General features: G+C 46.5%; 6 non-coding genes across 6 annotated transcripts; 2 read left to right on the top strand and 4 right to left on the bottom strand.

Annotated features, from left to right (window-relative positions):
- Positions 1 to 964: 964 nt before the first annotated feature.
- TRNAI-AAU (transfer RNA isoleucine (anticodon AAU)) lies at positions 965 to 1,038 on the bottom strand. Its single transcript has one exon. It is a non-coding gene; the product is annotated as a tRNA-Ile (tRNA).
- A 7,173-nt stretch (positions 1,039 to 8,211) lies between these two features.
- Positions 8,212 to 8,285, bottom strand: TRNAI-AAU (transfer RNA isoleucine (anticodon AAU)). Its single transcript has one exon. It is a non-coding gene; the product is annotated as a tRNA-Ile (tRNA).
- Positions 8,286 to 10,429: 2,144 nt separating this feature from the next.
- TRNAN-GUU (transfer RNA asparagine (anticodon GUU)) lies at positions 10,430 to 10,503 on the top strand. Its single transcript has one exon. It is a non-coding gene; the product is annotated as a tRNA-Asn (tRNA).
- Positions 10,504 to 15,459: 4,956 nt separating this feature from the next.
- On the bottom strand, positions 15,460 to 15,533 carry TRNAI-AAU (transfer RNA isoleucine (anticodon AAU)). The gene has a single exon. It is a non-coding gene; the product is annotated as a tRNA-Ile (tRNA).
- A 2,145-nt stretch (positions 15,534 to 17,678) lies between these two features.
- On the top strand, positions 17,679 to 17,752 carry TRNAN-GUU (transfer RNA asparagine (anticodon GUU)). Its single transcript has one exon. It is a non-coding gene; the product is annotated as a tRNA-Asn (tRNA).
- Positions 17,753 to 22,708: 4,956 nt separating this feature from the next.
- Positions 22,709 to 22,782, bottom strand: TRNAI-AAU (transfer RNA isoleucine (anticodon AAU)). The gene has a single exon. It is a non-coding gene; the product is annotated as a tRNA-Ile (tRNA).
- Positions 22,783 to 27,255: the final 4,473 nt, after the last annotated feature.

Below are 27,255 nucleotides of genomic sequence, written 5' to 3'. Positions count from 1 at the left end.
TTTTGGTGAAATGACGTCCCTTTGGGGTTGCTGCCTGTTAATGATTGTTTAAACACTCACTCTCTGCTCTCAAAGCTGTGAGATTTGTTGTGCTCTTGCTTACTCCCCATTCCAAGCCGCTTCTACCCCGCCGTACTGAGCATCGTTGCGCAGTCATGCCTCCTGCCTGCAGCATTTTCAGTTGAGTGGGTGACAGCCCTGTTATCCTTTGCCAGATACCTGCTCCATTTACAGGAATTCTAATCAATTGCCTTTGCACTCACACATTTGCCGGGCATAGTTATCATTTGCACAGGCAATCAATCAGTTGCCATTCTTTGGCAATGACTGCCCAGGTCCCATAGCATTTGCCAGGATCAGAAGCTGGGCACGGCTAAGTGGGGCAGGGATGCTGCTGATAGGATATCCCAGTAGGTCCTTGACCTATTCCAAACATTGAGACCTTGTAGAGGAAACCAAGAGGAAAGATTGGTACACAGCGATTTGTTTGATGGGGGGCCTGCAAAAAAGGGGGGATGCCCAGGGGGTGTCCAAAGTTTAAGTTACCCATGGCGGGCCAGAGGGGTGCTGTGCTGCGATGTTGGGCCCATCTCCTCCCCGCAGGGTGATCCGACTCCCACAATTCAGAAGCCAGAAGACTCCTGAGATGTCAGCACACTGCAAAGTTGGAGTGATGTTATCAATTTGGGACTGGAGGGAAATACCTGTGCTGCCACCACCGGCTAAGAAGAGGAGGACCACGGATAGACTGCCTTCTTGCAGCCCTTTTGCTACAGCACTAGGACATGTAGTCATTTCAGGAGCCAAAGAACTGTTTTTGGCATTAGCCAGAGGAAGTCTTTGCTTATATTGTGCTATTACTCAGAATTCCACATCGGCTTATTATTTTACAGATTTCATATTCGTCCAATGAGAGTTCTTCATTCATGAAGCTCCAATTTTAAAAGGAAACTTAAAAAAGGTGTGGCCAGTACGGGGATCGAACCCGCGAGCTTGGCGTTATTAGCACCACGCTCTAACCAACTGAGCTAACCGGCCATTAATACTCAAGATCACAGCAACAGCTACTAGCAGCCACTGTCAACAGAACAATGTTCTTAGTACATTCCCATTCAGCCCTTAGCGCCTGCTGTCAGCACATCGGAAGGCAACTTGCAGCCCAGGAGACGCGCCTGACAAGATGGAGCAGGTGACATCTAGACCATTCTTTGGCATGCACTGGATAAGAGCATTTGCACAAGATGTCGTCTTTGGGCCAGTTACAACCACTTTTGGGAAGGCTTACTGCTGCCACGGACTGCTGCCATTATAGACTCCACGCTCGAGGCTACATTATGAGGGGCAGCTGTCCTGGCCAAGCCTCAATGCCTAATGACTATAGAGTTGCTCCATATATAATACGAGTGCAATTTAGGTATTTTGCACCACATAGTTATTTGCCACTTGACTTACTTATGGCAACCTATTCTAAAGTCACTTCCAAGGTGACTCTAAGCAGTGCTTTAAGTGGGATTAGAAATTGAGGGTGGCTCTCGTTAGGGGGTTTGGCCTAGGCATGGGTGTGCTTGGTCCATGCCCCCATCAAGAGCCCCCGTCGCCTAAGAGGTGGGGGCCGCTAAAAGAAGCAGAGCTGGGGAGCACTGGCATTATTACATTTAATGCGCACAGCCCCTCCCCGGCTAAGCGGAGCAAAGGTGTGACACCAGTATGCCACAGCTCACACCCAGCAGGCAGCCTTTTCATTCAAGGAGCCACATGCTGCAATGCTTTACCACAGGCTCCTTGAATGAAAGTGATGCCTGCTGCTGATGGCTCTGTACTCTGAAACAGGAGGAGGTCTGAACTGCCCAGCTCGCCTTTTGTTTCCGAGTAGATAGCCATTAGCCAGCGTGAGTAGCGCAGGGGCTTCATGCTGGGTGATGGCTATTTACTCAGAAACAAAAGGAGGCCTGGCAGTCCAGCCCTCCTCCTGTTTCAGAGTACAGAGCCACCAGGCAGCCCGCACTGGAAGGCTGCACCTGCTGCTTGCAGGTGACAGCACTTTGGTTTAGAAAAAAAGAAAAGGCAATTGCTTTTTTTCTAAACCATAGTGCTGACACCTGCAGGCAGCTTGTGTAACCGTGCAGCCGCTGCACGGGCGGCCTCAGGTGTCAGCATGGCTGGAGCTAGTCGGGGGTGAGCCCCCGGCAGGGCCCCGGCTCAGGAGCCTTTTCTGGAGACTGCCGGGGCTCGGCCCATGCTAGCCCCAGCCCACTTAAAGCTCTGCCTCTAAGTATCAAAGACTGATGATGCTCCTTGAAATGTCTTTTTTCCGGGAAGTCACTTCTGTCCGTGCAATCCATATACAAAGTAGAATGTTTGCATGTATTTTGCCCCAGAACGCCCGGACAGAGCTCTTATAGATGAGTTTCCTGCATCTGTAATGTTCCTGCAGTTTTATTTTTTTCGTTATGTGTCAAAATACCATCAGTTACTAATGTTACCAAAAAAGTAGATTGGGGCAGGGTGGGTGGTGTGGGGGCTCGAATGAGACCGAATGCAATTGCACCCACTGCATTTAGGGGGAGGAGTAGCAGGACTTTGTTCATGGCTCACCCCCAACCCCACTCTTGAAATGCTGGCTACTCCGTGCTTCTCGGACTGTTATCCGCAATAAGCAAGTGCCCCCCCCCCATCCCAACTTTCATCTTAAAATGGGGCCTCACGGGAGGTGACACATTCTCAGCCCGCCCTGCTGGTAGGAAGGAGGTGTGAGGAGTTAAGCAGCAGCCAGGCCCCCTGCTGCCTTAATACTTCTCAGGGGTTTCAGGTGCCACCAGTGTTTAGGAAGTCATAGATAGCTGTGGAGCTGGAGAGATAAATAAGTCTTGCAATGGTGAGGTGCTCAGCAGTCTCTATGGTGCACTGTGTGGCAGGACATTCAAATGTTAGCCCAAAACGGGCTTTTCAATCAAGCCCATAGCCCAAAGTGCTTTGTGTACTGTTTGAAGCTGAACATTACTTGTACCATACTGAGAAAGAGACGCTTCAGAGAAATGGAGGCGCCTATCCTAACTTATAGCCTTGCTGTGTGCAGACAGCGCTCCTCCCCAGGGCTTTAATAAAAGATGAAGTCTTCACCTGGATCCAGGCCTGCGCGATTAGCCTACATATATGGCTTTTGCGCAGCAGGGCACACATCCTCTCTGTGGCGCAATCGGTTAGCGCGTTCGGCTGTTAACCGAAAGGTTGGTGGTTCAAGCCCACCCAGGGACGCAGTTTATTTTGGATTTTGGCAAACGTGAGCCAACTCCCGTTCAAAAAAAAAAAAACAACCAACGTGCAGGGTGCACTGCTTAATTCTGAAACCATATGTAAGGTGCTTCCTGTGCTGACATTTCCCTCAAGTCACACATCCATGGCCAGTCTGATTGTCTTTCAATACACGCTTACATGGCCCTATAGTTCTTGTATTCTGATGTGGGAATCTGGCATAGGCGTTTGTCTTTCAAAACCCACTTTCATGGCCCTATATTTCTGGTATTCTGATGTGGGAATCTGGCATAGGCGTTTGTCTTTCAATACCCAGTTTCATGGCCCCATAGTTCTGGTATTCTGATGTGGGAATCTGGCATAGGCGTTGTCTTTCAATATCCACTTTCATGGCCCTATATTTCTGGTAGTCTGTTGTGGGAATCTGGCATAGGCGTTTGTCTTTCAATACCCAGTTTCATGGCCCAATAGTTCTTGTTTTCCGATGTGGGAATCTGGCATAGGCGTTTGTATTTCAATACCCTTTTTCATGGGCCGATAGTTTTGGTATTCTGATGTGGGAATTTGGCATAGGTGTTTGCCTTTCGATACCCGGTTTCATGGCCCTATAGTTAGTATTTTGATGTGGGAATCTGGCATAGGGGTTGATTTTCAATACCCAGTTTCATGGCCCTACAGTTCTTGTATTCTGATGTGGGAATCTGGCATAGGCGTTTGCCTTTCAATACCCGGTTTCATGGCCCTATAGTTCTTGTATTCTGATGTGGGAATCTGGCATAGGCGTTTTTCTTTCAATACCCGATTTCATGGCCCTATAGTTCTAGTATTCTGATGTGGGAATCTGGCAGAGGCGTTGCAGCACTAGTTTGGGAAGGACACATTTTGCTATTCCATTGCCCACCCTATATAGCAGCGCTGACAACAGAGGAGTCTCCCTTAACTTTTTTGGGGGTGTCCGGGAGGTCAGGAAGGGTCCCCATTATTATGAGGGATTAATGTTGAGCGCACCACATTGATGATGGCGGATGGCAGCGAACTGGTCACAATATGTGAACCCATTTGTATCGAGTGCAGTTAGTTATGATGTTTCTTTTAATGTTACAGCTCTTTAGAATGTATACATAATCACCACGCACGTAGAGGGATAAACTGCAAATGCAACATGAAAACAATCTACACAACGGGGTGCTTTGTAAAAAGGTAGTTGGGACTCTCTTGCAAAATGCATGTTGAGATTTAAACTGACTTTCTCAGGTTTGCAGATGTCAGACAAATGAGTAAATCATTCATTTTCATCTCCTTGGTTCGCTGCTGCACATGAATTTTAAGTAGCAGGGACAGTCTTGACGGAAAGAAATATTAGTCACCTAGTAAGAAAGTCAGCTCAGAAGCAGGACACGGTTTATGATTTAAGAGTCCTGCAAGGGAACAGATGTTATCTCGCTCATTGGATTGGTGTCGCTAGAGGGCGTTGGTTTTTTGTTCGGTGGTAATAAAAGTTAGGCCTGAGGCCAGGGTATCTGACAGTTAATTGTCTTTAAAGGTCATCAGTGGCTATATGTTCTGAAGTTGTGGTCGTATAAATTAGTAGGTCTTCAGAAGCGCCAGGAGTATGGGGTATGGGTTAGTTGAGATCCTGTTTATTCAGGCCTTCCTCTATTTGCTCAAATTTGTTGTGCGGACCATGTGCAACCACAATGAAAGTTAAAGGCTTTAGGCCAGTTATTGCTAGCAATTAATTATGTTTTCAAGACCAATGTTTAACCATGTACTGACGCCATGGACTCCTACGGACCAATCCTAAGAAGGTGTGCTCTGATTATGACATGAAGATGACTATCAAGATAAAACTGACCAAGGATAAGTGGAGAATTGGGAGAAGATGGGATTCCTTTTAAAAGATTTTGGTCCAATCATATTTTGGGGGTGGATTGTTATAGAACATCTGGGATTATTGTAATTGTTGCAAAAAGGATGTAAGATGCCAACTGATGTTGTATTGTTCAAACCTGGGTTAGTTTGGTCCTGCAACACCATCTAACCACTCCCTGAAACTGTGTACAATAAACTTGCTTTATGCACAACCGTGTGCTCACTTCTTAAGTGGTGGGACTGTTTCGGTTAATGTGATTAAAGGCCCATACGCACAGGGGGCTAGAGTATGGTTTTATAAAGCTAATCTTGAGCCTAGCAACACCTCCAAGTGGGTACATAAGTGTTCATAAAATACCCCGGTACAATAACCCCTGCACCTGCAAGTTCCTGCGTGCCCACTATAAATTATGCCTTTGATTTGTGTACTCTGGCCTCCGTAGTGCTGGAAATACATATGCTGTCTCTCTGCTCCCAAGTGACCTGAGGAGAAAATTGAGGAACTAAAGTGATGCATAGGGATCACTGTTGATAAGTTACCTGTGCTGGGAATGAAAACAGGCACCAGTGGTCAAAGTGTATGAAAACAAGTAGTGGAACTATATTCCCTGCTGGCCTGCCCCGCTCCCCACAAACCACATGGCCACGTCCCCTTCCACACACAACACAAACCCCCAAACACATGCGCCTGCTGTTTAAGGGAACATTTAGTGCAGTGCAAGTTTCAACTGCTTCCTACACTTTTATTTTAAACCAAAACCATTCCGGAACGGGTTCTTTTTAAAATAAAACTATAGACACAGTAGAACCTGATTAAGAAAAGTAGAAGAGCACCGCTCCCGCTCCGTTAGACCACAGCACCTTCATGAGGTGGAGTCCAGGCACAGAATGCAATAATGTGTCAGTATCTCACCAGGAACTGGATGTATTGCCTGCAGGTTACATATAGATTGCTGTGGTAGGTGCATTAAACCACTAGGCGAGCTTATCAGGTTTCAAACCTTGGACTTGCAAGACACACATGCACACAAACACATGCTGCAAAAAACTGGACTTCCTCTGAGGCATCAGGTTGAATGTTGGTGCATTTCGCTTCCTTCATCTAGTATTACTTCCATTGGCCAATGGCAACCATTTTCCACCCCAATGTTGAGGATATTTAGTTTCACAAAGAGAGACTAATCATTGGGAGTGCGAGGCATGTAAAATCGGGCCCAGCATTTAGTCTTTGTCTTCACCCTGGGGCGTATATTGATATGGGCAGAGATGTCTCCTGCCACTTTACCCGGGGACGTCAGTTGGGGGTCGCAACCTCTGAGGTCTCCCTTGCGACATCTCTGTTCTCCCTTGCAACCTCTTGAAAAAAAGTTCTCTTTTTTGTTTTTTTGGGGGGGTTTTGTAATGCAAGCTCCTAGGCTGCGGCCAGCACCATGTAGCTCTTTAAATCTGGAGTGGCTGGCTTTCTTGTTCAGGGCCGTTAAAAAAAATAAGAAAAATAAGAACAGGAGTGCCAAAAGTCTAACACTTTCGGCACTGACCCTAAATAAGAAAGAATAGGAATACCAAATAATGTGTATTTCTGGAATGCTATACAATCATTGCTAGACTTATTAAAGGTTTATTTCAGGCACACTTCAGGGGGTGAGTCACTGATTTAGTCTGTTCTTAAACGCCTCAACTCAACCTTTCATCTTTCTGAGGTCGATAAAAGAGTACCAACACATGTTGGGTGATATTGGGTGTATATTTTTACTATATAAAGAGCTTAAGCGTAAGTGCTACATAATAACACATCATTATCATTTGGTCATGGACTTCTGCTTGCATTCACAGTAATTTGGTAATATGGGCCTATACACTCTGATCTTAACAATACATATGGCGATCGATTCTTGTATGAAATGTACATCACATTATGTACATCACACTATAGTGATATTGTAACCATATTTTTTGTGGTGTACAATGCTATGTGATGCCACTTCCTGTTTCATCAACGGGTGAATGGTTGTGTTCCATCGCTTCCTGCGATATCACTTCAGGGTGGGGTCAAATGAAATCACTTCCTGTGATGTCATCAGGGGGTCAACGGTCGTGTGATGTCACTTCCGCTACCCCTGGCATTTTGGTGAAATGACGTCCCTTTGGGGTTGCTGCCTGTTAATGATTGTTTAAACACTCACTCTCTGCTCTCAAAGCTGTGAGATTTGTTGTGCTCTTGCTTACTCCCCATTCCAAGCCGCTTCTACCCCGCCGTACTGAGCATCGTTGCGCAGTCATGCCTCCTGCCTGCAGCATTTTCAGTTGAGTGGGTGACAGCCCTGTTATCCTTTGCCAGATACCTGCTCCATTTACAGGAATTCTAATCAATTGCCTTTGCACTCACACATTTGCCGGGCATAGTTATCATTTGCACAGGCAATCAATCAGTTGCCATTCTTTGGCAATGACTGCCCAGGTCCCATAGCATTTGCCAGGATCAGAAGCTGGGCACGGCTAAGTGGGGCAGGGATGCTGCTGATAGGATATCCCAGTAGGTCCTTGACCTATTCCAAACATTGAGACCTTGTAGAGGAAACCAAGAGGAAAGATTGGTACACAGCGATTTGTTTGATGGGGGGCCTGCAAAAAAGGGGGGATGCCCAGGGGGTGTCCAAAGTTTAAGTTACCCATGGCGGGCCAGAGGGGTGCTGTGCTGCGATGTTGGGCCCATCTCCTCCCCGCAGGGTGATCCGACTCCCACAATTCAGAAGCCAGAAGACTCCTGAGATGTCAGCACACTGCAAAGTTGGAGTGATGTTATCAATTTGGGACTGGAGGGAAATACCTGTGCTGCCACCACCGGCTAAGAAGAGGAGGACCACGGATAGACTGCCTTCTTGCAGCCCTTTTGCTACAGCACTAGGACATGTAGTCATTTCAGGAGCCAAAGAACTGTTTTTGGCATTAGCCAGAGGAAGTCTTTGCTTATATTGTGCTATTACTCAGAATTCCACATCGGCTTATTATTTTACAGATTTCATATTCGTCCAATGAGAGTTCTTCATTCATGAAGCTCCAATTTTAAAAGGAAACTTAAAAAAGGTGTGGCCAGTACGGGGATCGAACCCGCGAGCTTGGCGTTATTAGCACCACGCTCTAACCAACTGAGCTAACCGGCCATTAATACTCAAGATCACAGCAACAGCTACTAGCAGCCACTGTCAACAGAACAATGTTCTTAGTACATTCCCATTCAGCCCTTAGCGCCTGCTGTCAGCACATCGGAAGGCAACTTGCAGCCCAGGAGACGCGCCTGACAAGATGGAGCAGGTGACATCTAGACCATTCTTTGGCATGCACTGGATAAGAGCATTTGCACAAGATGTCGTCTTTGGGCCAGTTACAACCACTTTTGGGAAGGCTTACTGCTGCCACGGACTGCTGCCATTATAGACTCCACGCTCGAGGCTACATTATGAGGGGCAGCTGTCCTGGCCAAGCCTCAATGCCTAATGACTATAGAGTTGCTCCATATATAATACGAGTGCAATTTAGGTATTTTGCACCACATAGTTATTTGCCACTTGACTTACTTATGGCAACCTATTCTAAAGTCACTTCCAAGGTGACTCTAAGCAGTGCTTTAAGTGGGATTAGAAATTGAGGGTGGCTCTCGTTAGGGGGTTTGGCCTAGGCATGGGTGTGCTTAGTCCATGCCCCCATCAAGAGCCCCCGTCGCCTAAGAGGTGGGGGCCGCTAAAAGAAGCAGAGCTGGGGAGCACTGGCATTATTACATTTAATGCGCACAGCCCCTCCCCGGCTAAGCGGAGCAAAGGTGTGACACCAGTATGCCACAGCTCACACCCAGCAGGCAGCCTTTTCATTCAAGGAGCCACATGCTGCAATGCTTTACCACAGGCTCCTTGAATGAAAGTGATGCCTGCTGCTGATGGCTCTGTACTCTGAAACAGGAGGAGGTCTGAACTGCCCAGCTCGCCTTTTGTTTCCGAGTAGATAGCCATTAGCCAGCGTGAGTAGCGCAGGGGCTTCATGCTGGGTGATGGCTATTTACTCAGAAACAAAAGGAGGCCTGGCAGTCCAGCCCTCCTCCTGTTTCAGAGTACAGAGCCACCAGGCAGCCCGCACTGGAAGGCTGCACCTGCTGCTTGCAGGTGACAGCACTTTGGTTTAGAAAAAAAGAAAAGGCAATTGCTTTTTTTCTAAACCATAGTGCTGACACCTGCAGGCAGCTTGTGTAACCGTGCAGCCGCTGCACGGGCGGCCTCAGGTGTCAGCATGGCTGGAGCTAGTCGGGGGTGAGCCCCCGGCAGGGCCCCGGCTCAGGAGCCTTTTCTGGAGACTGCCGGGGCTCGGCCCATGCTAGCCCCAGCCCACTTAAAGCTCTGCCTCTAAGTATCAAAGACTGATGATGCTCCTTGAAATGTCTTTTTTCCGGGAAGTCACTTCTGTCCGTGCAATCCATATACAAAGTAGAATGTTTGCATGTATTTTGCCCCAGAACGCCCGGACAGAGCTCTTATAGATGAGTTTCCTGCATCTGTAATGTTCCTGCAGTTTTATTTTTTTCGTTATGTGTCAAAATACCATCAGTTACTAATGTTACCAAAAAAGTAGATTGGGGCAGGGTGGGTGGTGTGGGGGCTCGAATGAGACCGAATGCAATTGCACCCACTGCATTTAGGGGGAGGAGTAGCAGGACTTTGTTCATGGCTCACCCCCAACCCCACTCTTGAAATGCTGGCTACTCCGTGCTTCTCGGACTGTTATCCGCAATAAGCAAGTGCCCCCCCCCCCATCCCAACTTTCATCTTAAAATGGGGCCTCACGGGAGGTGACACATTCTCAGCCCGCCCTGCTGGTAGGAAGGAGGTGTGAGGAGTTAAGCAGCAGCCAGGCCCCCTGCTGCCTTAATACTTCTCAGGGGTTTCAGGTGCCACCAGTGTTTAGGAAGTCATAGATAGCTGTGGAGCTGGAGAGATAAATAAGTCTTGCAATGGTGAGGTGCTCAGCAGTCTCTATGGTGCACTGTGTGGCAGGACATTCAAATGTTAGCCCAAAACGGGCTTTTCAATCAAGCCCATAGCCCAAAGTGCTTTGTGTACTGTTTGAAGCTGAACATTACTTGTACCATACTGAGAAAGAGACGCTTCAGAGAAATGGAGGCGCCTATCCTAACTTACAGCCTTGCTGTGTGCAGACAGCGCTCCTCCCCAGGGCTTTAATAAAAGATGAAGTCTTCACCTGGATCCAGGCCTGCGCGATTAGCCTACATATATGGCTTTTGCGCAGCAGGGCACACATCATCTCTGTGGCGCAATCGGTTAGCGCGTTCGGCTGTTAACCGAAAGGTTGGTGGTTCAAGCCCACCCAGGGACGCAGTTTATTTTGGATTTTGGCAAACGTGAGCCAACTCCCGTTCAAAAAAAAAAAAACAACCAACGTGCAGGGTGCACTGCTTAATTCTGAAACCATATGTAAGGTGCTTCCTGTGCTGACATTTCCCTCAAGTCACACATCCATGGCCAGTCTGATTGTCTTTCAATACACGCTTACATGGCCCTATAGTTCTTGTATTCTGATGTGGGAATCTGGCATAGGCGTTTGTCTTTCAAAACCCACTTTCATGGCCCTATATTTCTGGTATTCTGATGTGGGAATCTGGCATAGGCGTTTGTCTTTCAATACCCAGTTTCATGGCCCCATAGTTCTGGTATTCTGATGTGGGAATCTGGCATAGGCGTTGTCTTTCAATATCCACTTTCATGGCCCTATATTTCTGGTAGTCTGTTGTGGGAATCTGGCATAGGCGTTTGTCTTTCAATACCCAGTTTCATGGCCCAATAGTTCTTGTTTTCCGATGTGGGAATCTGGCATAGGCGTTTGTATTTCAATACCCTTTTTCATGGGCCGATAGTTTTGGTATTCTGATGTGGGAATTTGGCATAGGTGTTTGCCTTTCGATACCCGGTTTCATGGCCCTATAGTTAGTATTTTGATGTGGGAATCTGGCATAGGGGTTGATTTTCAATACCCAGTTTCATGGCCCTACAGTTCTTGTATTCTGATGTGGGAATCTGGCATAGGCGTTTGCCTTTCAATACCCGGTTTCATGGCCCTATAGTTCTTGTATTCTGATGTGGGAATCTGGCATAGGCGTTTTTCTTTCAATACCCGATTTCATGGCCCTATAGTTCTAGTATTCTGATGTGGGAATCTGGCAGAGGCGTTGCAGCACTAGTTTGGGAAGGACACATTTTGCTATTCCATTGCCCACCCTATATAGCAGCGCTGACAACAGAGGAGTCTCCCTTAACTTTTTTGGGGGTGTCCGGGAGGTCAGGAAGGGTCCCCATTATTATGAGGGATTAATGTTGAGCGCACCACATTGATGATGGCGGATGGCAGCGAACTGGTCACAATATGTGAACCCATTTGTATCGAGTGCAGTTAGTTATGATGTTTCTTTTAATGTTACAGCTCTTTAGAATGTATACATAATCACCACGCACGTAGAGGGATAAACTGCAAATGCAACATGAAAACAATCTACACAACGGGGTGCTTTGTAAAAAGGTAGTTGGGACTCTCTTGCAAAATGCATGTTGAGATTTAAACTGACTTTCTCAGGTTTGCAGATGTCAGACAAATGAGTAAATCATTCATTTTCATCTCCTTGGTTCGCTGCTGCACATGAATTTTAAGTAGCAGGGACAGTCTTGACGGAAAGAAATATTAGTCACCTAGTAAGAAAGTCAGCTCAGAAGCAGGACACGGTTTATGATTTAAGAGTCCTGCAAGGGAACAGATGTTATCTCGCTCATTGGATTGGTGTCGCTAGAGGGCGTTGGTTTTTTGTTCGGTGGTAATAAAAGTTAGGCCTGAGGCCAGGGTATCTGACAGTTAATTGTCTTTAAAGGTCATCAGTGGCTATATGTTCTGAAGTTGTGGTCGTATAAATTAGTAGGTCTTCAGAAGCGCCAGGAGTATGGGGTATGGGTTAGTTGAGATCCTGTTTATTCAGGCCTTCCTCTATTTGCTCAAATTTGTTGTGCGGACCATGTGCAACCACAATGAAAGTTAAAGGCTTTAGGCCAGTTATTGCTAGCAATTAATTATGTTTTCAAGACCAATGTTTAACCATGTACTGACGCCATGGACTCCTACGGACCAATCCTAAGAAGGTGTGCTCTGATTATGACATGAAGATGACTATCAAGATAAAACTGACCAAGGATAAGTGGAGAATTGGGAGAAGATGGGATTCCTTTTAAAAGATTTTGGTCCAATCATATTTTGGGGGTGGATTGTTATAGAACATCTGGGATTATTGTAATTGTTGCAAAAAGGATGTAAGATGCCAACTGATGTTGTATTGTTCAAACCTGGGTTAGTTTGGTCCTGCAACACCATCTAACCACTCCCTGAAACTGTGTACAATAAACTTGCTTTATGCACAACCGTGTGCTCACTTCTTAAGTGGTGGGACTGTTTCGGTTAATGTGATTAAAGGCCCATACGCACAGGGGGCTAGAGTATGGTTTTATAAAGCTAATCTTGAGCCTAGCAACACCTCCAAGTGGGTACATAAGTGTTCATAAAATACCCCGGTACAATAACCCCTGCACCTGCAAGTTCCTGCGTGCCCACTATAAATTATGCCTTTGATTTGTGTACTCTGGCCTCCGTAGTGCTGGAAATACATATGCTGTCTCTCTGCTCCCAAGTGACCTGAGGAGAAAATTGAGGAACTAAAGTGATGCATAGGGATCACTGTTGATAAGTTACCTGTGCTGGGAATGAAAACAGGCACCAGTGGTCAAAGTGTATGAAAACAAGTAGTGGAACTATATTCCCTGCTGGCCTGCCCCGCTCCCCACAAACCACATGGCCACGTCCCCTTCCACACACAACACAAACCCCCAAACACATGCGCCTGCTGTTTAAGGGAACATTTAGTGCAGTGCAAGTTTCAACTGCTTCCTACACTTTTATTTTAAACCAAAACCATTCCGGAACGGGTTCTTTTTAAAATAAAACTATAGACACAGTAGAACCTGATTAAGAAAAGTAGAAGAGCACCGCTCCCGCTCCGTTAGACCACAGCACCTTCATGAGGTGGAGTCCAGGCACAGAATGCAATAATGTGTCAGTATCTCACCAGGAACTGGATGTATTGCCTGCAGGTTACATATAGATTGCTGTGGTAGGTGCATTAAACCACTAGGCGAGCTTATCAGGTTTCAAACCTTGGACTTGCAAGACACACATGCACACAAACACATGCTGCAAAAAACTGGACTTCCTCTGAGGCATCAGGTTGAATGTTGGTGCATTTCGCTTCCTTCATCTAGTATTACTTCCATTGGCCAATGGCAACCATTTTCCACCCCAATGTTGAGGATATTTAGTTTCACAAAGAGAGACTAATCATTGGGAGTGCGAGGCATGTAAAATCGGGCCCAGCATTTAGTCTTTGTCTTCATCCTGGGGCGTATATTGATATGGGCAGAGATGTCTCCTGCCACTTTACCCGGGGACGTCAGTTGGGGGTCGCAACCTCTGAGGTCTCCCTTGCGACATCTCTGTTCTCCCTTGCAACCTCTTGAAAAAAAGTTCTCTTTTTTGTTTTTTTGGGGGGGGTTTGTAATGCAAGCTCCTAGGCTGCGGCCAGCACCATGTAGCTCTTTAAATCTGGAGTGGCTGGCTTTCTTGTTCAGGGCCGTTAAAAAAAATAAGAAAAATAAGAACAGGAGTGCCAAAAGTCTAACACTTTCGGCACTGACCCTAAATAAGAAAGAATAGGAATACCAAATAATGTGTATTTCTGGAATGCTATACAATCATTGCTAGACTTATTAAAGGTTTATTTCAGGCACACTTCAGGGGGTGAGTCACTGATTTAGTCTGTTCTTAAACGCCTCAACTCAACCTTTCATCTTTCTGAGGTCGATAAAAGAGTACCAACACATGTTGGGTGATATTGGGTGTATATTTTTACTATATAAAGAGCTTAAGCGTAAGTGCTACATAATAACACATCATTATCATTTGGTCATGGACTTCTGCTTGCATTCACAGTAATTTGGTAATATGGGCCTATACACTCTGATCTTAACAATACATATGGCGATCGATTCTTGTATGAAATGTACATCACATTATGTACATCACACTATAGTGATATTGTAACCATATTTTTTGTGGTGTACAATGCTATGTGATGCCACTTCCTGTTTCATCAACGGGTGAATGGTTGTGTTCCATCGCTTCCTGCGATATCACTTCAGGGTGGGGTCAAATGAAATCACTTCCTGTGATGTCATCAGGGGGTCAACGGTCGTGTGATGTCACTTCCGCTACCCCTGGCATTTTGGTGAAATGACGTCCCTTTGGGGTTGCTGCCTGTTAATGATTGTTTAAACACTCACTCTCTGCTCTCAAAGCTGTGAGATTTGTTGTGCTCTTGCTTACTCCCCATTCCAAGCCGCTTCTACCCCGCCGTACTGAGCATCGTTGCGCAGTCATGCCTCCTGCCTGCAGCATTTTCAGTTGAGTGGGTGACAGCCCTGTTATCCTTTGCCAGATACCTGCTCCATTTACAGGAATTCTAATCAATTGCCTTTGCACTCACACATTTGCCGGGCATAGTTATCATTTGCACAGGCAATCAATCAGTTGCCATTCTTTGGCAATGACTGCCCAGGTCCCATAGCATTTGCCAGGATCAGAAGCTGGGCACGGCTAAGTGGGGCAGGGATGCTGCTGATAGGATATCCCAGTAGGTCCTTGACCTATTCCAAACATTGAGACCTTGTAGAGGAAACCAAGAGGAAAGATTGGTACACAGCGATTTGTTTGATGGGGGGCCTGCAAAAAAGGGGGGATGCCCAGGGGGTGTCCAAAGTTTAAGTTACCCATGGCGGGCCAGAGGGGTGCTGTGCTGCGATGTTGGGCCCATCTCCTCCCCGCAGGGTGATCCGACTCCCACAATTCAGAAGCCAGAAGACTCCTGAGATGTCAGCACACTGCAAAGTTGGAGTGATGTTATCAATTTGGGACTGGAGGGAAATACCTGTGCTGCCACCACCGGCTAAGAAGAGGAGGACCACGGATAGACTGCCTTCTTGCAGCCCTTTTGCTACAGCACTAGGACATGTAGTCATTTCAGGAGCCAAAGAACTGTTTTTGGCATTAGCCAGAGGAAGTCTTTGCTTATATTGTGCTATTACTCAGAATTCCACATCGGCTTATTATTTAACAGATTTCATATTCGTCCAATGAGAGTTCTTCATTCATGAAGCTCCAATTTTAAAAGGAAACTTAAAAAAGGTGTGGCCAGTACGGGGATCGAACCCGCGACCTTGGCGTTATTAGCACCACGCTCTAACCAACTGAGCTAACCGGCCATTAATACTCAAGATCACAGCAACAGCTACTAGCAGCCACTGTCAACAGAACAATGTTCTTAGTACATTCCCATTCATCCCTTAGCGCCTGCTGTCAGCACATCGGAAGGCAACTTGCAGCCCAGGAGACGCGCCTGACAAGATGGAGCAGGTGACATCTAGACCATTCTTTGGCATGCACTGGATAAGAGCATTTGCACAAGATGTCGTCTTTGGGCCAGTTACAACCACTTTTGGGAAGGCTTACTGCTGCCACGGACTGCTGCCATTATAGACTCCACGCTCGAGGCTACATTATGAGGGGCAGCTGTCCTGGCCAAGCCTCAATGCCTAATGACTATAGAGTTGCTCCATATATAATACGAGTGCAATTTAGGTATTTTGCACCACATAGTTATTTGCCACTTGACTTACTTATGGCAACCTATTCTAAAGTCACTTCCAAGGTGACTCTAAGCAGTGCTTTAAGTGGGATTAGAAATTGAGGGTGACTCTCGTTAGGGGGTTTGGCCTAGGCATGGGTGTGCTTAGTCCATGCCCCCATCAAGAGCCCCCGTCGCCTAAGAGGTGGGGGCCGCTAAAAGAAGCAGAGCTGGGGAGCACTGGCATTATTACATTTAATGCGCACAGCCCCTCCCCGGCTAAGCGGAGCAAAGGTGTGACACCAGTATGCCACAGCTCACACCCAGCAGGCAGCCTTTTCATTCAAGGAGCCACATGCTGCAATGCTTTACCACAAGCTCCTTGAATGAAAGTGATGCCTGCTGCTGATGGCTCTGTACTCTGAAACAGGAGGAGGTCTGAACTGCCCAGCTCGCCTTTTGTTTCCGAGTAGATAGCCATTAGCCAGCGTGAGTAGCGCAGGGGCTTCATGCTGGGTGATGGCTATTTACTCAGAAACAAAAGGAGGCCTGGCAGTCCAGCCCTCCTCCTGTTTCAGAGTACAGAGCCACCAGGCAGCCCGCACTGGAAGGCTGCACCTGCTGCTTGCAGGTGACAGCACTTTGGTTTAGAAAAAAAGAAAAGGCAATTGCTTTTTTTCTAAACCATAGTGCTGACACCTGCAGGCAGCTTGTGTAACCGTGCAGCCGCTGCACGGGCGGCCTCAGGTGTCAGCATGGCTGGAGCTAGTCGGGGGTGAGCCCCCGGCAGGGCCCCGGCTCAGGAGCCTTTTCTGGAGACTGCCGGGGCTCGGCCCATGCTAGCCCCAGCCCACTTAAAGCTCTGCCTCTAAGTATCAAAGACTGATGATGCTCCTTGAAATGTCTTTTTTCCGGGAAGTCACTTCTGTCCGTGCAATCCATATACAAAGTAGAATGTTTGCATGTATTTTGCCCCAGAACGCCCGGACAGAGCTCTTATAGATGAGTTTCCTGCATCTGTAATGTTCCTGCAGTTTTATTTTTTTCGTTATGTGTCAAAATACCATCAGTTACTAATGTTACCAAAAAAGTAGATTGGGGCAGGGTGGGTGGTGTGGGGGCTCGAATGAGACCGAATGCAATTGCACCCACTGCATTTAGGGGGAGGAGTAGCAGGACTTTGTTCATGGCTCACCCCCAACCCCACTCTTGAAATGCTGGCTACTCCGTGCTTCTCGGACTGTTATCCGCAATAAGCAAGTGCCCCCCCCCCCCATCCCAACTTTCATCTTAAAATGGGGCCTCACGGGAGGTGACACATTCTCAGCCCGCCCTGCTGGTAGGAAGGAGGTGTGAGGAGTTAAGCAGCAGCCAGGCCCCCTGCTGCCTTAATACTTCTCAGGGGTTTCAGGTGCCACCAGTGTTTAGGAAGTCATAGATAGCTGTGGAGCTGGAGAGATAAATAAGTCTTGCAATGGTGAGGTGCTCAGCAGTCTCTATGGTGCACTGTGTGGCAGGACATTCAAATGTTAGCCCAAAACGGGCTTTTCAATCAAGCCCATAGCCCAAAGTGCTTTGTGTACTGTTTGAAGCTGAACATTACTTGTACCATACTGAGAAAGAGACGCTTCAGAGAAATGGAGGCGCCTATCCTAACTTACAGCCTTGCTGTGTGCAGACAGCGCTCCTCCCCAGGGCTTTAATAAAAGATGAAGTCTTCACCTGGATCCAGGCCTGCGCGATTAGCCTACATATATGGCTTTTGCGCAGCAGGGCACACATCATCTCTGTGGCGCAATCGGTTAGCGCGTTCGGCTGTTAACCGAAAGGTTGGTGGTTCAAGCCCACCCAGGGACGCAGTTTATTTTGGATTTTGGCAAACGTGAGCCAACTCCCGTTCAAAAAAAAAAAAACAACCAACGTGCAGGGTGCACTGCTTAATTCTGAAACCATATGTAAGGTGCTTCCTGTGCTGACATTTCCCTCAAGTCACACATCCATGGCCAGTCTGATTGTCTTTCAATACACGCTTACATGGCCCTATAGTTCTTGTATTCTGATGTGGGAATCTGGCATAGGCGTTTGTCTTTCAAAACCCACTTTCATGGCCCTATATTTCTGGTATTCTGATGTGGGAATCTGGCATAGGCGTTTGTCTTTCAATACCCAGTTTCATGGCCCCATAGTTCTGGTATTCTGATGTGGGAATCTGGCATAGGCGTTGTCTTTCAATATCCACTTTCATGGCCCTATATTTCTGGTAGTCTGTTGTGGGAATCTGGCATAGGCGTTTGTCTTTCAATACCCAGTTTCATGGCCCAATAGTTCTTGTTTTCCGATGTGGGAATCTGGCATAGGCGTTTGTATTTCAATACCCTTTTTCATGGGCCGATAGTTTTGGTATTCTGATGTGGGAATTTGGCATAGGTGTTTGCCTTTCGATACCCGGTTTCATGGCCCTATAGTTAGTATTTTGATGTGGGAATCTGGCATAGGGGTTGATTTTCAATACCCAGTTTCATGGCCCTACAGTTCTTGTATTCTGATGTGGGAATCTGGCATAGGCGTTTGCCTTTCAATACCCGGTTTCATGGCCCTATAGTTCTTGTATTCTGATGTGGGAATCTGGCATAGGCGTTTTTCTTTCAATACCCGATTTCATGGCCCTATAGTTCTAGTATTCTGATGTGGGAATCTGGCAGAGGCGTTGCAGCACTAGTTTGGGAAGGACACATTTTGCTATTCCATTGCCCACCCTATATAGCAGCGCTGACAACAGAGGAGTCTCCCTTAACTTTTTTGGGGGTGTCCGGGAGGTCAGGAAGGGTCCCCATTATTATGAGGGATTAATGTTGAGCGCACCACATTGATGATGGCGGATGGCAGCGAACTGGTCACAATATGTGAACCCATTTGTATCGAGTGCAGTTAGTTATGATGTTTCTTTTAATGTTACAGCTCTTTAGAATGTATACATAATCACCACGCACGTAGAGGGATAAACTGCAAATGCAACATGAAAACAATCTACACAACGGGGTGCTTTGTAAAAAGGTAGTTGGGACTCTCTTGCAAAATGCATGTTGAGATTTAAACTGACTTTCTCAGGTTTGCAGATGTCAGACAAATGAGTAAATCATTCATTTTCATCTCCTTGGTTCGCTGCTGCACATGAATTTTAAGTAGCAGGGACAGTCTTGACGGAAAGAAATATTAGTCACCTAGTAAGAAAGTCAGCTCAGAAGCAGGACACGGTTTATGATTTAAGAGTCCTGCAAGGGAACAGATGTTATCTCGCTCATTGGATTGGTGTCGCTAGAGGGCGTTGGTTTTTTGTTCGGTGGTAATAAAAGTTAGGCCTGAGGCCAGGGTATCTGACAGTTAATTGTCTTTAAAGGTCATCAGTGGCTATATGTTCTGAAGTTGTGGTCGTATAAATTAGTAGGTCTTCAGAAGCGCCAGGAGTATGGGGTATGGGTTAGTTGAGATCCTGTTTATTCAGGCCTTCCTCTATTTGCTCAAATTTGTTGTGCGGACCATGTGCAACCACAATGAAAGTTAAAGGCTTTAGGCCAGTTATTGCTAGCAATTAATTATGTTTTCAAGACCAATGTTTAACCATGTACTGACGCCATGGACTCCTACGGACCAATCCTAAGAAGGTGTGCTCTGATTATGACATGAAGATGACTATCAAGATAAAACTGACCAAGGATAAGTGGAGAATTGGGAGAAGATGGGATTCCTTTTAAAAGATTTTGGTCCAATCATATTTTGGGGGTGGATTGTTATAGAACATCTGGGATTATTGTAATTGTTGCAAAAAGGATGTAAGATGCCAACTGATGTTGTATTGTTCAAACCTGGGTTAGTTTGGTCCTGCAACACCATCTAACCACTCCCTGAAACTGTGTACAATAAACTTGCTTTATGCACAACCGTGTGCTCACTTCTTAAGTGGTGGGACTGTTTCGGTTAATGTGATTAAAGGCCCATACGCACAGGGGGCTAGAGTATGGTTTTATAAAGCTAATCTTGAGCCTAGCAACACCTCCAAGTGGGTACATAAATGTTCATAAAATACCCCGGTACAATAACCCCTGCACCTGCAAGTTCCTGCGTGCCCACTATAAATTATGCCTTTGATTTGTGTACTCTGGCCTCCGTAGTGCTGGAAATACATATGCTGTCTCTCTGCTCCCAAGTGACCTGAGGAGAAAATTGAGGAACTAAAGTGATGCATAGGGATCACTGTTGATAAGTTACCTGTGCTGGGAATGAAAACAGGCACCAGTGGTCAAAGTGTATGAAAACAAGTAGTGGAACTATATTCCCTGCTGGCCTGCCCCGCTCCCCACAAACCACATGGCCACGTCCCCTTCCACACACAACACAAACCCCCAAACACATGCGCCTGCTGTTTAAGGGAACATTTAGTGCAGTGCAAGTTTCAACTGCTTCCTACACTTTTATTTTAAACCAAAACCATTCCGGAACGGGTTCTTTTTAAAATAAAACTATAGACACAGTAGAACCTGATTAAGAAAAGTAGAAGAGCACCGCTCCCGCTCCGTTAGACCACAGCACCTTCATGAGGTGGAGTCCAGGCACAGAATGCAATAATGTGTCAGTATCTCACCAGGAACTGGATGTATTGCCTGCAGGTTACATATAGATTGCTGTGGTAGGTGCATTAAACCACTAGGCGAGCTTATCAGGTTTCAAACCTTGGACTTGCAAGACACACATGCACACAAACACATGCTGCAAAAAACTGGACTTCCTCTGAGGCATCAGGTTGAATGTTGGTGCATTTCGCTTCCTTCATCTAGTATTACTTCCATTGGCCAATGGCAACCATTTTCCACCCCAATGTTGAGGATATTTAGTTTCACAAAGAGAGACTAATCATTGGGAGTGCGAGGCATGTAAAATCGGGCCCAGCATTTAGTCTTTGTCTTCACCCTGGGGCGTATATTGATATGGGCAGAGATGTCTCCTGCCACTTTACCCGGGGACGTCAGTTGGGGGTCGCAACCTCTGAGGTCTCCCTTGCGACATCTCTGTTCTCCCTTGCAACCTCTTGAAAAAAAGTTCTCTTTTTTGTTTTTTTGGGGGGGTTTTGTAATGCAAGCTCCTAGGCTGCGGCCAGCACCATGTAGCTCTTTAAATCTGGAGTGGCTGGCTTTCTTGTTCAGGGCCGTTAAAAAAAATAAGAAAAATAAGAACAGGAGTGCCAAAAGTCTAACACTTTCGGCACTGACCCTAAATAAGAAAGAATAGGAATACCAAATAATGTGTATTTCTGGAATGCTATACAATCATTGCTAGACTTATTAAAGGTTTATTTCAGGCACACTTCAGGGGGTGAGTCACTGATTTAGTCTGTTCTTAAACGCCTCAACTCAACCTTTCATCTTTCTGAGGTCGATAAAAGAGTACCAACACATGTTGGGTGATATTGGGTGTATATTTTTACTATATAAAGAGCTTAAGCGTAAGTGCTACATAATAACACATCATTATCATTTGGTCATGGACTTCTGCTTGCATTCACAGTAATTTGGTAATATGGGCCTATACACTCTGATCTTAACAATACATATGGCGATCGATTCTTGTATGAAATGTACATCACATTATGTACATCACACTATAGTGATATTGTAACCATATTTTTTGTGGTGTACAATGCTATGTGATGCCACTTCCTGTTTCATCAACGGGTGAATGGTTGTGTTCCATCGCTTCCTGCGATATCACTTCAGGGTGGGGTCAAATGAAATCACTTCCTGTGATGTCATCAGGGGGTCAACGGTCGTGTGATGTCACTTCCGCTACCCCTGGCATTTTGGTGAAATGACGTCCCTTTGGGGTTGCTGCCTGTTAATGATTGTTTAAACACTCACTCTCTGCTCTCAAAGCTGTGAGATTTGTTGTGCTCTTGCTTACTCCCCATTCCAAGCCGCTTCTACCCCGCCGTACTGAGCATCGTTGCGCAGTCATGCCTCCTGCCTGCAGCATTTTCAGTTGAGTGGGTGACAGCCCTGTTATCCTTTGCCAGATACCTGCTCCATTTACAGGAATTCTAATCAATTGCCTTTGCACTCACACATTTGCCGGGCATAGTTATCATTTGCACAGGCAATCAATCAGTTGCCATTCTTTGGCAATGACTGCCCAGGTCCCATAGCATTTGCCAGGATCAGAAGCTGGGCACGGCTAAGTGGGGCAGGGATGCTGCTGATAGGATATCCCAGTAGGTCCTTGACCTATTCCAAACATTGAGACCTTGTAGAGGAAACCAAGAGGAAAGATTGGTACACAGCGATTTGTTTGATGGGGGGCCTGCAAAAAAGGGGGGATGCCCAGGGGGTGTCCAAAGTTTAAGTTACCCAAGGCGGGCCAGAGGGGTGCTGTGCTGCGATGTTGGGCCCATCTCCTCCCCGCAGGGTGATCCGACTCCCACAATTCAGAAGCCAGAAGACTCCTGAGATGTCAGCACACTGCAAAGTTGGAGTGATGTTATCAATTTGGGACTGGAGGGAAATACCTGTGCTGCCACCACCGGCTAAGAAGAGGAGGACCACGGATAGACTGCCTTCTTGCAGCCCTTTTGCTACAGCACTAGGACATGTAGTCATTTCAGGAGCCAAAGAACTGTTTTTGGCATTAGCCAGAGGAAGTCTTTGCTTATATTGTGCTATTACTCAGAATTCCACATCGGCTTATTATTTAACAGATTTCATATTCGTCCAATGAGAGTTCTTCATTCATGAAGCTCCAATTTTAAAAGGAAACTTAAAAAAGGTGTGGCCAGTACGGGGATCGAACCCGCGACCTTGGCGTTATTAGCACCACGCTCTAACCAACTGAGCTAACCGGCCATTAATACTCAAGATCACAGCAACAGCTACTAGCAGCCACTGTCAACAGAACAATGTTCTTAGTACATTCCCATTCATCCCTTAGCGCCTGCTGTCAGCACATCGGAAGGCAACTTGCAGCCCAGGAGACGCGCCTGACAAGATGGAGCAGGTGACATCTAGACCATTCTTTGGCATGCACTGGATAAGAGCATTTGCACAAGATGTCGTCTTTGGGCCAGTTACAACCACTTTTGGGAAGGCTTACTGCTGCCACGGACTGCTGCCATTATAGACTCCACGCTCGAGGCTACATTATGAGGGGCAGCTGTCCTGGCCAAGCCTCAATGCCTAATGACTATAGAGTTGCTCCATATATAATACGAGTGCAATTTAGGTATTTTGCACCACAAAGTTATTTGCCACTTGACTTACTTATGGCAACCTATTCTAAAGTCACTTCCAAGGTGACTCTAAGCAGTGCTTTAAGTGGGATTAGAAATTGAGGGTGGCTCTCGTTAGGGGGTTTGGCCTAGGCATGGGTGTGCTTAGTCCATGCCCCCATCAAGAGCCCCCGTCGCCTAAGAGGTGGGGGCCGCTAAAAGAAGCAGAGCTGGGGAGCACTGGCATTATTACATTTAATGCGCACAGCCCCTCCCCGGCTAAGCGGAGCAAAGGTGTGACACCAGTATGCCACAGCTCACACCCAGCAGGCAGCCTTTTCATTCAAGGAGCCACATGCTGCAATGCTTTACCACAGGCTCCTTGAATGAAAGTGATGCCTGCTGCTGATGGCTCTGTACTCTGAAACAGGAGGAGGTCTGAACTGCCCAGCTCGCCTTTTGTTTCCGAGTAGATAGCCATTAGCCAGCGTGAGTAGCGCAGGGGCTTCATGCTGGGTGATGGCTATTTACTCAGAAACAAAAGGAGGCCTGGCAGTCCAGCCCTCCTCCTGTTTCAGAGTACAGAGCCACCAGGCAGCCCGCACTGGAAGGCTGCACCTGCTGCTTGCAGGTGACAGCACTTCGGTTTAGAAAAAAAGAAAAGGCAATTGCTTTTTTTCTAAACCATAGTGCTGACACCTGCAGGCAGCTTGTGTAACCGTGCAGCCGCTGCACGGGCGGCCTCAGGTGTCAGCATGGCTGGAGCTAGTCGGGGGTGAGCCCCCGGCAGGGCCCCGGCTCAGGAGCCTTTTCTGGAGACTGCCGGGGCTCGGCCCATGCTAGCCCCAGCCCACTTAAAGCTCTGCCTCTAAGTATCAAAGACTGATGATGCTCCTTGAAATGTCTTTTTTCCGGGAAGTCACTTCTGTCCGTGCAATCCATATACAAAGTAGAATGTTTGCATGTATTTTGCCCCAGAACGCCCGGACAGAGCTCTTATAGATGAGTTTCCTGCATCTGTAATGTTCCTGCAGTTTTATTTTTTTCGTTATGTGTCAAAATACCATCAGTTACTAATGTTACCAAAAACGTAGATTGGGGCAGGGTGGGTGGTGTGGGGGCTCGAATGAGACCGAATGCAATTGCACCCACTGCATTTAGGGGGAGGAGTAGCAGGACTTTGTTCATGGCTCACTCCCAACCCCACTCTTGAAATGCTGGCTACTCCGTGCTTCTCGGACTGTTATCCGCAATAAGCAAGTGCCCCCCCCACCCCATCCCAACTTTCATCTTAAAATGGGGCCTCACGGGAGGTGACACATTCTCAGCCCGCCCTGCTGGTAGGAAGGAGGTGTGAGGAGTTAAGCAGCAGCCAGGCCCCCTGCTGCCTTAACACTTCTCAGGGGTTTCAGGTGCCACCAGTGTTTAGGAAGTCATAGATAGCTGTGGAGCTGGAGAGATAAATAAGTCTTGCAATGGTGAGGTGCTCAGCAGTCTCTATGGTGCACTGTGTGGCAGGACATTCAAATGTTAGCCCAAAACGGGCTTTTCAATCAAGCCCATAGCCCAAAGTGCTTTGTGTACTGTTTGAAGCTGAACATTACTTGTACCATACTGAGAAAGAGACGCTTCAGAGAAATGGAGGCGCCTATCCTAACTTACAGCCTTGCTGTGTGCAGACAGCGCTCCTCCCCAGGGCTTTAATAAAAGATGAAGTCTTCACCTGGATCCAGGCCTGCGCGATTAGCCTACATATATGGCTTTTGCGCAGCAGGGCACACATCCTCTCTGTGGCGCAATCGGTTAGCGCGTTCGGCTGTTAACCGAAAGGTTGGTGGTTCAAGCCCACCCAGGGACGCAGTTTATTTTGGATTTTGGCAAACGTGAGCCAACTCCCGTTCAAAAAAAAAAAAACAACCAACGTGCAGGGTGCACTGCTTAATTCTGAAACCATATGTAAGGTGCTTCCTGTGCTGACATTTCCCTCAAGTCACACATCCATGGCCAGTCTGATTGTCTTTCAATACACGCTTACATGGCCCTATAGTTCTTGTATTCTGATGTGGGAATCTGGCATAGGCGTTTGTCTTTCAAAACCCACTTTCATGGCCCTATATTTCTGGTATTCTGATGTGGGAATCTGGCATAGGCGTTTGTCTTTCAATACCCAGTTTCATGGCCCCATAGTTCTGGTATTCTGATGTGGGAATCTGGCATAGGCGTTGTCTTTCAATATCCACTTTCATGGCCCTATATTTCTGGTAGTCTGTTGTGGGAATCTGGCATAGGCGTTTGTCTTTCAATACCCAGTTTCATGGCCCAATAGTTCTTGTTTTCCGATGTGGGAATCTGGCATAGGCGTTTGTATTTCAATACCCTTTTTCATGGGCCGATAGTTTTGGTATTCTGATGTGGGAATTTGGCATAGGTGTTTGCCTTTCGATACCCGGTTTCATGGCCCTATAGTTAGTATTTTGATGTGGGAATCTGGCATAGGGGTTGATTTTCAATACCCAGTTTCATGGCCCTACAGTTCTTGTATTCTGATGTGGGAATCTGGCATAGGCGTTTGCCTTTCAATACCCGGTTTCATGGCCCTATAGTTCTTGTATTCTGATGTGGGAATCTGGCATAGGCGTTTTTCTTTCAATACCCGATTTCATGGCCCTATAGTTCTAGTATTCTGATGTGGGAATCTGGCAGAGGCGTTGCAGCACTAGTTTGGGAAGGACACATTTTGCTATTCCATTGCCCACCCTATATAGCAGCGCTGACAACAGAGGAGTCTCCCTTAACTTTTTTGGGGGTGTCCGGGAGGTCAGGAAGGGTCCCCATTATTATGAGGGATTAATGTTGAGCGCACCACATTGATGATGGCGGATGGCAGCGAACTGGTCACAATATGTGAACCCATTTGTATCGAGTGCAGTTAGTTATGATGTTTCTTTTAATGTTACAGCTCTTTAGAATGTATACATAATCACCACGCACGTAGAGGGATAAACTGCAAATGCAACATGAAAACAATCTACACAACGGGGTGCTTTGTAAAAAGGTAGTTGGGACTCTCTTGCAAAATGCATGTTGAGATTTAAACTGACTTTCTCAGGTTTGCAGATGTCAGACAAATGAGTAAATCATTCATTTTCATCTCCTTGGTTCGCTGCTGCACATGAATTTTAAGTAGCAGGGACAGTCTTGACGGAAAGAAATATTAGTCACCTAGTAAGAAAGTCAGCTCAGAAGCAGGACACGGTTTATGATTTAAGAGTCCTGCAAGGGAACAGATGTTATCTCGCTCATTGGATTGGTGTCGCTAGAGGGCGTTGGTTTTTTGTTCGGTGGTAATAAAAGTTAGGCCTGAGGCCAGGGTATCTGACAGTTAATTGTCTTTAAAGGTCATCAGTGGCTATATGTTCTGAAGTTGTGGTCGTATAAATTAGTAGGTCTTCAGAAGCGCCAGGAGTATGGGGTATGGGTTAGTTGAGATCCTGTTTATTCAGGCCTTCCTCTATTTGCTCAAATTTGTTGTGCGGACCATGTGCAACCACAATGAAAGTTAAAGGCTTTAGGCCAGTTATTGCTAGCAATTAATTATGTTTTCAAGACCAATGTTTAACCATGTACTGACGCCATGGACTCCTACGGACCAATCCTAAGAAGGTGTGCTCTGATTATGACATGAAGATGACTATCAAGATAAAACTGACCAAGGATAAGTGGAGAATTGGGAGAAGATGGGATTCCTTTTAAAAGATTTTGGTCCAATCATATTTTGGGGGTGGATTGTTATAGAACATCTGGGATTATTGTAATTGTTGCAAAAAGGATGTAAGATGCCAACTGATGTTGTATTGTTCAAACCTGGGTTAGTTTGGTCCTGCAACACCATCTAACCACTCCCTGAAACTGTGTACAATAAACTTGCTTTATGCACAACCGTGTGCTCACTTCTTAAGTGGTGGGACTGTTTCGGTTAATGTGATTAAAGGCCCATACGCACAGGGGGCTAGAGTATGGTTTTATAAAGCTAATCTTGAGCCTAGCAACACCTCCAAGTGGGTACATAAGTGTTCATAAAATACCCCGGTACAATAACCCCTGCACCTGC

Source organism: Ambystoma mexicanum, chromosome 1p (genome assembly GCF_040938575.1).
Source record: "Ambystoma mexicanum isolate Mex_15411 chromosome 1p, UKY_AmexF1_1, whole genome shotgun sequence".
Classification (NCBI taxonomy): Eukaryota; Metazoa; Chordata; class Amphibia; order Caudata; family Ambystomatidae; genus Ambystoma; species Ambystoma mexicanum.
The sequence above is the reverse complement of the archived record's forward strand: the minus strand, read 5'-3'. Positions and strand labels throughout refer to the sequence as shown.